Raw genomic sequence first — 8,795 nt, 5'->3', positions numbered from 1 at the left:
AATTATGAGAAGAATTCGGTACTCGCTCGCGCCGTACTTCGCAGGTGCGCGAGCCGGAGAACGCCGAAGAGAGGCACTCACCAGTCGAACGTCGTGAAGCTCACACGTTACCGTTTTTGCATGTGCAAACTCGGAGTGCTCGGTCGCCTATCGCAGACCACGAAGGCCTAATCGCTCGATATCCTGCCTATCTGTGACTGCTTGCTATCCTGCCTATCTGTGCCTGCTTGCTATACCTGCCTGTCCGTGCCCGCTTGCTATACCGGACTGTTGCATGCTGTCGCCTTGCACGCCAGAGATCTCGCCAACGGGAGGACGACGTCGACACCCAGGAAGCGCCGGGCAACGACACGGTGAGTCGCCTCGCATTTTTTTTGATATTCGCTTGCTTGCTTCGCTTTATTCGCTTTCGCGAGGGCACGGGCCCTCTGGTCCTTCGAGAAATTTAGTTGACCAATCGCAAATCCGGGGAGCGCCTCATACCCCCCCGTGCATTGGTCCTTCGAGCCGGATCTCGCGCGCTAAAGTAATAACGCCGACCTTTCGCTCGTGGATAGCATTTCTTAGTAGTTTTGATCGCGATTGCATTACAATTAATCAGTCGCGTATTCTACACCCGCCGCGATATCTCTCGGCCGCAACATTGCTTCGCGACGAGAATACGCGCGGGAAACTTGTCGTTTGATCGCTTTGTGGTTAATTGCTTTTGTCATTCGTTATTGAATATTGTCGTTAACCGAAATATTCAACATTGGAATATTCTCGGTTAAGCCATACGTTTTCGCCGCGCCGTCGACGGCCTTGACGCTCGGTCACGGGCCGGCAGCGTATATACACATTTTTTCTACATAAGCTCGCGTTCCATAATAACGCGCTACATTATTTTCGTTGTTGCTGGGTGTGTTTCGACCAGACTCGAAATACATATTGAAAATACATACTGAAACTATTATTCCGATCGTTGGAATTCTCGCAAACATACTTGCCACCGATCGAGTATACTGTTCGTCGGCACTGGTCCCCGGTATAGAATATATTGCAGCACTCATATGATATTTCAATTAGTCATTGGAGATTGTGATTGGAATTGAGCCAAATAAATTAATGCTTGTGGCGTGGATTGCTCATGTGGTATACCGCTCATGTCGTATGCTCATGTCGTATATTCCGCTTATATAGTAAAACCGCGCGCAACGCGTATTACTAAGGCTCGATCAGATAAGTACCTGAGTGCAATTTCTTCGTCGTAACCGGGTACCTGTGCCAATTTAATTGATAATTTTGATTTTGATGATTATTGATTACTGATTGTTGATTTATTATTGGTCTAACTATTATATTATTTTGTATCCTTTGCAACCATCTTCCTCGTTAATCATCCTACTTGATCCCCCTCTACCGCCAGTGCTCGCACCCTATTATTTTGCATCAACCTACCGTCGTTTTGAAATTGTACGAATCGTCATTATAGCCTCTCGAAAATATCCGTCGTGCTTTCGAACAGAAATTCGAGCCAAGCCGACTCGTCATCACAACAAGGAGATAGTTGTTTTGTTTTGCGAACATTTCGGAACTTGAAGACCGTTAGCTTCCGGCATTGTTGATATTCTCACATCGAAGTGAACTGCTATCGTCATCTTGGTTGACCTAGTGATTGTATTCCGGGCATCATGAGTCGAGGGAATGTAATCAAACGCGAGTTATGCGTGAAACGTATGCGGGAGATTCATGAGCTGTCGATGCTCGCCGCGGACAATGTAAGTCAGAGACCGAACTTCCTCGTGCGATATCCCATCGTGACCAGATTGGTCGAGGACTTTGAGGCAGCCCACCTCAAGATAATACAAAACGCCTCAGATGAAGAGTTCGAAACGGAGGATTTGATTCGCCGGGACTTTGACGAGATGCGCTTCGCGGTAATCGGGCGTTACGAGAGATTTGTGGGCGCCGACAGAGTAGCCGCTCCGGCCCCGCAGGCCCCGGCCCAGACGTCATCGGTCAAATTGCCCAAGATCTCACTTCCGCAATTTTCGGGAGATCTCACGCTTTGGCCCTTGTTCATCGCGTTATAAAACATCTCTATTCACGAGAACCGGAACGTCCCTACCATAGAGAAGTATCAATATCTGATATCCTGCTTGAAAGGAGAAGCGCTGAACGTCGTCAAGAACATCCCTCTCTCCGCCGATAACTACGCGATAGCTTATGACGCCTTGATTTCGCGATATCAAAACAAACGAGACTTGGCGGATTATCACGTGGACTTGATGCTGAAAGCTCAGCCGTTGAAGTCGGAGTCGGCCGTCCCCCTGCGCACGCTGTTGAGCACCTTCACCGAGAACACGCGAGCATTGAATCTATTAGGATTTCCTACAGACGCTTGGGATTATCTCCTTCTCAAATTCTTACTGGAGAAGCTCCCTCGTTCGCTCCGCGAGAAGTTCGAATCTGAACACCGTGCGGAGGAAATACCGAAATTCACTGGGTTCTCGTCGGTTCGGTATCGACGCAGGTGCCGGGATCCACACATTCGTTTATGACTCTCGATTCGTTGGACGCATCTCTTAGTCGATTTTGGCAACTAGACGAGATTCCATCGGTCCCACCGTATTCGCAGGAGGATAAACGTTGCGAGGAATTATTCGCTCAGACCACGCGTCGGGACGCGTCCGGTCGTTTTGTTGTATCGTACCCTTTCAAAAGGGATAAACCTTGTTTTGTCGGCACGCGTCAAGTAGCCCTAAATAGATTTCGCGCACTTGAGCGTCGTTTTAAATTAGATGCAGAGTTTAAATTGAACTATAACCAATTCATGCAGGATTATTTGAATAACGGTTATATGAAACTGATTGAACGGCCGTTTCCGGTGGACGGACCTGTGTTCTATTTGCCCCATCATGGGGTAGTTAAATCGGATAGCACTACCACAAAATTGCGGGTCGTATTTGACGCCTCGGCGAAGGATTTGAACGGCGTTTCGTTGAACGACGTATTGCGATCCGGGCCTAAGTTACAGACGGATATAGTCGTAATATTGTTGAGGTTCCGGGTAGGCCGCGTGGCGCTCACTGCGGACGTCAAACAAATGTTCCTTCGGATCTTGGTCGAGCGCGGTCAATGTGACTACCAGAGAATAGTCTGGCGTTTTTCGGAGAATGATCCGATCTTAGACTACTTGATGTTGACTGTCACTTTTGGATTGACGTGTTCTCCGTTCCTGGCAATCGCCTGCTTGTTGAAATTGGCAACGGAAAGTAAAGTGAGCTACCCTCTGGCCGCGGCGGTCTTGGAGGAGAGCGTCTATGTCGACGACGTGGTGGCGAGCGCCGAATCTGAGGGGAAGCCCGTGAGCTTCAGCGGCAGCTACAAGCTTTGCTTAAAACCGCGGGTTTCGAGCTCAGGAAATGGGCCAGCAGCCATCCGTCAGTCTTAGCAGATCTCGATCCAGAGCTTTGCAGTCAATCATTGCTATCGTTTGAATTCTCGGAAGATCAGTTTCTCAAAGTTCTCGGACTTCGTTGGTATCCTCAAACGGACAACTTCGGCTTTCAGGTCCACCCGTTGGACAGAGATTGTACCAAACGCACCATTCTCTCGGAACTGGCTCGTATTTTCGACCCGTTAGGCTTTCTGACTCCCCTTACGTTTGCCGCTAAAAGACTGATACAGCAACTCTGGGTGCTCAAATTAGAGTGGGACGATAGGCCTCCTTCGGAAATATGTTCTCGATGGGGGCGATACAAATCGGAACTCCCCGCGCTAGCTTCCATTCGCATACCTCGTACTATCGCCATGGCTAACGTAATCCGACGGGAGATACACGGATTTTGTGACGCGAGTGAACAGGGCTACGGAGCCGTTGTATATATTAGAATCGTCGCCGAGGACGGGGTACTGATTCGAATGCTCAAAGGTGGCCCCGCTTAAGGCCATCACCTTGCCGAGACTCGAGCTTTGCGCAGCCGTTTTACTGTCGGACTTAGCGGAGTATATCGGGAACATCCTCCGGCCTAAGATTACTATCGACGGCACGTACGCGTGGTCTGATTCCTAGGTCGCGCTCGCCTGGATACGTTCGGCCCCCCACCGTTGGAAGACGTTTGTGCGTAATCGTGTGGCCCGCATCCAGTCCAACACAGATATTTCTTGCTGGAGACATGTCGACACCAAGTCTAACCCCGCCGATTGTTGCTCAAGAGGCTTGTTTCCTCAAGAATTAGTGGATCACCAACTTTGGTGGACTGGCCCTGCGTGGCTCGCCGAATTCGAACCCACTCCAGAAACGATATTGGAAACTGACGATTTTCCGGAGGAAGAAAAATCTCATGCTTTTGTTGTTGTAAATCCTGCTGATGTCGTAAACTCTGCTTCTGTTGTTGATTCGCTTCTCGATCGTTTTTCGTCATTGGATAAACTCGTTAGAATATTCTCTTATTGTCTTCGTTTTGTTAATCGACTCAAGTCGAATTCACCTCACAGAACTCTTGTCGTAGACCAAGTCGAATTCCATTCGACCCTGCTATACCTCGTTAAAGTTGTTCAATCTTGTCGCTTTGCAGAGGATCTCGATAGATTGAAACGCAATCAGAATTGCTCCAAACCTCTGCGACAACTCGCCCCTTTCGTGGACGCGAGCGGAGTCCTCAGGGTGGGCGGTAGACTCACGCACTCCGCAATATCTCATGAGGCCAAGCATCCCGCGTTATTGCCCGGTAAGCACCGGGTCACGGAACTTATAGTAGAGCGCACCCACCGCCTACACTTGCATCCGGGGCGTCGAGCGTTGCATTACCCACTACTGCAGCATTTTTGGATTCTGGGGGCCTATCAGGCCATCAAACGTTGTTTGTCGCGTTGTTACCAATGTTTCCGGGCGAACCCGCGTACTTTGCAACCGCCCATGGCGGACCTACCGCTCGACCGGGTACGTCAGGCCAAACCCTTCTCAATCGCCGGGGTCGACTACGCGGGCCCCTTCTTCGTATATAATCGTCGTTCTCGCGGGGCAACGCCGTTCAAGGCGTACGTGTGCATTTTCGTTTGCTTTGCCACAAAGGCGGTTCATTTGGAACTTGCTTTTTCCTTATCTACAGACTCGTTTTTGTCGGCTCTGAGGCGTTTCATCGCTAGGCGCGGTCGCTGCTCGCGGATCTACAGCGACTGCGGCACCAATTTCGTGGGGGCTCAGCGCGAGCTCGTCAGCTGCATGGAGGCGGCCTCAGGGCGAGAACAAATCCAGTGGTCCTTTAATTCCCCTTCCGCGCCACATTTTGGTGGCCTCTGGGAAGCGAGGGTTAAGGCGACAAAGACCCACTTGAAACGCGTGGTGGGAGCGCAGATCCTCACGGTGGAGGAATTCAGTACCCTCCTAGCACAGGTAGAATCCATCCTGAATTCCCGACCTTTGTGCCCCACCAGCTCGGATCCCCACGACCTCGGGGTGCTCTCCCGGGGCACTTTATCACATTAAAGCCGCTCGTAACGGTTCCCTATCCCGACCTAGACCCGGTGCCGATAGGCAGACTCGATCGATGGCAGCTGGTGCAGCACATGCACCAACAGTTCTGGAAACGGTGGCATGAAGAATATCTACACACCCTCCAGCAACGACCAAAGTGGTAAAGCCGGCTGACGCGATATCAAAGGGCACGTTGGTCCTTCTAAAAACCGAAAACGCCCCTCCTCTGGCGTGGAAACGAGGGCGCGTCGAGGAATTACATCCGGTTCGTGACGGGGTCGCCCGGGTCGCTACGGTGAGGACGGCGGATGGCCTCCTTAGTCGCCCTCTGGTGAAGCTGTGCCCTCTGTCGATGGACGGCTCACCGGAGGGACTCGCTCAAAAATAGAAAATACGGTGTATTTTGGTGGGCGGTAATGTTTGGCGCACCGCCGTGTATCATAGTGTAAATAGTAGCTAATTATAGGATCGATTTCGTGTTGTCGCTTCACATTGTTAATTGTACGGTTCTTGTATTGATTAGTTATACCGGGTTAAATTATCGCGCTTATTAGCGAAACGTTGGTGGATCGCGATTAGTACGCTTGTCGATGTTCGCGCGACTCACCCGACTCGTGCTGCCCGCCCACGGGTGGCATCCCCAATTATAAGAAGAATTCGGTACTCGCTCGCGCCGTACTTCGCAGGTGCGCGAGCCGGAGAACGGAAGAGAGGCACTCACCAGTCGAACGTCGTGAAGCTCACACGTTACCGTTTTGCATGTGCAATCTCGGAGTGCTCGGTCGCCCATCGCAGACCACGAAGGCCTAATCGCTTGATATCCTGCCTATCTGTGACTGCTTGCTATCCTGCCTATCTGTGCCTGCTTGCTATACCTGCCTGTCCGTGCCCGCTTGCTATACCGGACTGTTGCATGCTTTCGCCTTGCATGCCAGAGATCTCGCCAACAAGAGAACGACGTCGACACCCAGGAGGCGCCGGGCAACGACACGGTAAGTCGCCTCGCATTTTTTTTGATATTCGCTTGCTTGCTTCGCTTTATCCACTTTCGCGAAGGCACGGGCCCTCTGGTCCTTCGAGAAATTTTGTTGACCAATCGCAAATCCGGGGAGCGCCTCATACTCCCCCCCCTGAGCAATATGAAACTTAGTATTTGGAAAGCTCTCTGCGTTAAGGGGCACAACTAGTGTAAAACTTTTAAAAAATCGATTTTTTTGCATTTTTTGATAGTCTATAGCTTCAAGAATAACATACTAAAATTTTAAGAGTGGATCTCAAATAGTTTTTGAACGGCAGCCTTCTAAAGAGTAGCTGCTCGTCGGTCAGAAACGTGCATAAGCTGAGGGGCCCTGCGGCATATTATTCGGGCTCTGTCGGCATCGTATATATTATAATAGTGGAGGAAGGGACGCTACTCTCTTGTTCCTTTTGTCCTTTTCGTGCATTGTTGTCAGGGAGACGTGTTTTGGAGCCGCTCGACGCAAGTATATGTGAACGACTTATTTAGTTTTCTCGTAACCGTCCTACAGAGCACATCGCAGTATATCTCAATAAAAATGAGTGAAAAACCTCATTATTCCAATCAAAAAGGCTCTCTCGATCATCCTGTGCGTAGATCAACTTCGAGAAAACGAAAATTTACGGGAAATCGACACACGTTCGAGCAGTCCACCGCGCATACCAGTACGTCTGCTGAAAAACTATTGGACTTGACAAAGTTCAAGCACGATTATCACCCACTAGATCCATAGGTCAAAGAAGCTCTGGAGCCAATATACACGGACTTGACTAGGCGTGAGTTGCTCGACAGATGTAAGGAAAATAATACGCAAAATAACAACGAAAGTTACAATGGCTTGCTTTGGCACTTTGCTCCGAAACACCTCCACAATGGATTGAAAATCATTGAATTATCCAATTATCTTGCTGTTGGGATATTCAATGATGGATTTCTATCTATTCTGAAAATGTTCAGCGTGATGGGAATAATAATTGGATCTGCAGCAAGGGATTATGCCGCCGATAGAGATGAAACGAGGCTGCGCCTAGCAGAGTATCGTCATCAGGCTGCTTCGAAAGAGGGTCGATTAGCTCGAAGGAAAGCTTCAGCAATCCAGCAGGTACTTTTCAAGGAAGAGGAAGGTGAATTATATGGGCCTGGAATAGCAGATTAGCTGTAAGTATGATAATTTTCGATTTATAACAATGAAATCAATATTTTTATCTTTAGACGCGTTTTTCTCAAAACGACATTTTTCGAATTTGCTGCAGTTCTAACTCGAATATCATCTGATCAATTTGAATTTTTTTGGAGCGTGTTTATATTTGTTTTTCTATACAATGACCTTCCAGTTTTTTTATTGGATGAAAAATGTCAATTTGCCATGCAAAAAACCGCGAGATTTTTAAGCGTAATTTGAACTTTTTTTTTAAAACTCCGCCATTTTGTTGGATTTTAATTTTTTTCATAATCCTAGGTCATTGTACGGGAAATACCTTCTAGTTTAACGGACATTTTTTTTTTATTTCAGGCACTCTGAAGGCCGCAATCACTGCAGCAGTGGGAGCACGTTTTTTTTGGAGACTCGGGAGATGACACATAAGTCGCTGAAAATTAATTATTTTCATACAAAAAAATTACTGCACATAGATCATTTATACACAAATATATTCTCAAAATTTCAAATCATTCGATGCAATACTTTTCTTTTAATAAATTCCCGAAAATCACCTTTTTTTGGGGCAGTCACACTAGTTGTGCCCTTTAACCCTTTGCGGCACAGCGGAATAGAATCTATCCTACCTAGATTACCACAATTTTTTCTATTTTTAAGCCAGTTTCCCGCAAAAAAACGATTGTATTAAAACCGAATTAAAAGCTTATATGAATTTAATAAAAATCTTATTAGAATCGAATATGCAAATCAATTATAATTTAAATATGTCATATTTAAATTAAATTAAAGTACCCCAATCTTATTTAATCTATATATGGATTAAACTGGACCTTGCTTTGTTAAAATATGCAAAATCAGCCGCACAGACCTAAGGAAATGCAGAGTTAATATGGTTTTAATTTGTCAAATGTGGATTAAATATGGTAATAAATTCAAAATTAATTTGTCAAATATAATCATATAAGTCAAATATAATCATATAAGTCAAATATAATCATATAAGTCAAATTTGTCATATATAAATGTTATTTGATCTTATTAGAATTTTATATAATTTTGTTTTAAATTTAAAGTTATACCAATTTAAATTTAAACAAGATTATATAAAATTTTATTTTTTAAGCGTGCTACTTTATTATAAGAGTAGACTTCACAATATA

The sequence above is a fragment of the Temnothorax americanus genome, unplaced genomic scaffold (assembly GCF_048541705.1).
Source record: "Temnothorax americanus isolate GAGA-0224 unplaced genomic scaffold, ASM4854170v1 Scaffold35, whole genome shotgun sequence".
Classification (NCBI taxonomy): domain Eukaryota; kingdom Metazoa; phylum Arthropoda; class Insecta; order Hymenoptera; family Formicidae; genus Temnothorax; species Temnothorax americanus.
This window is presented reverse-complemented; position numbering follows the sequence as displayed.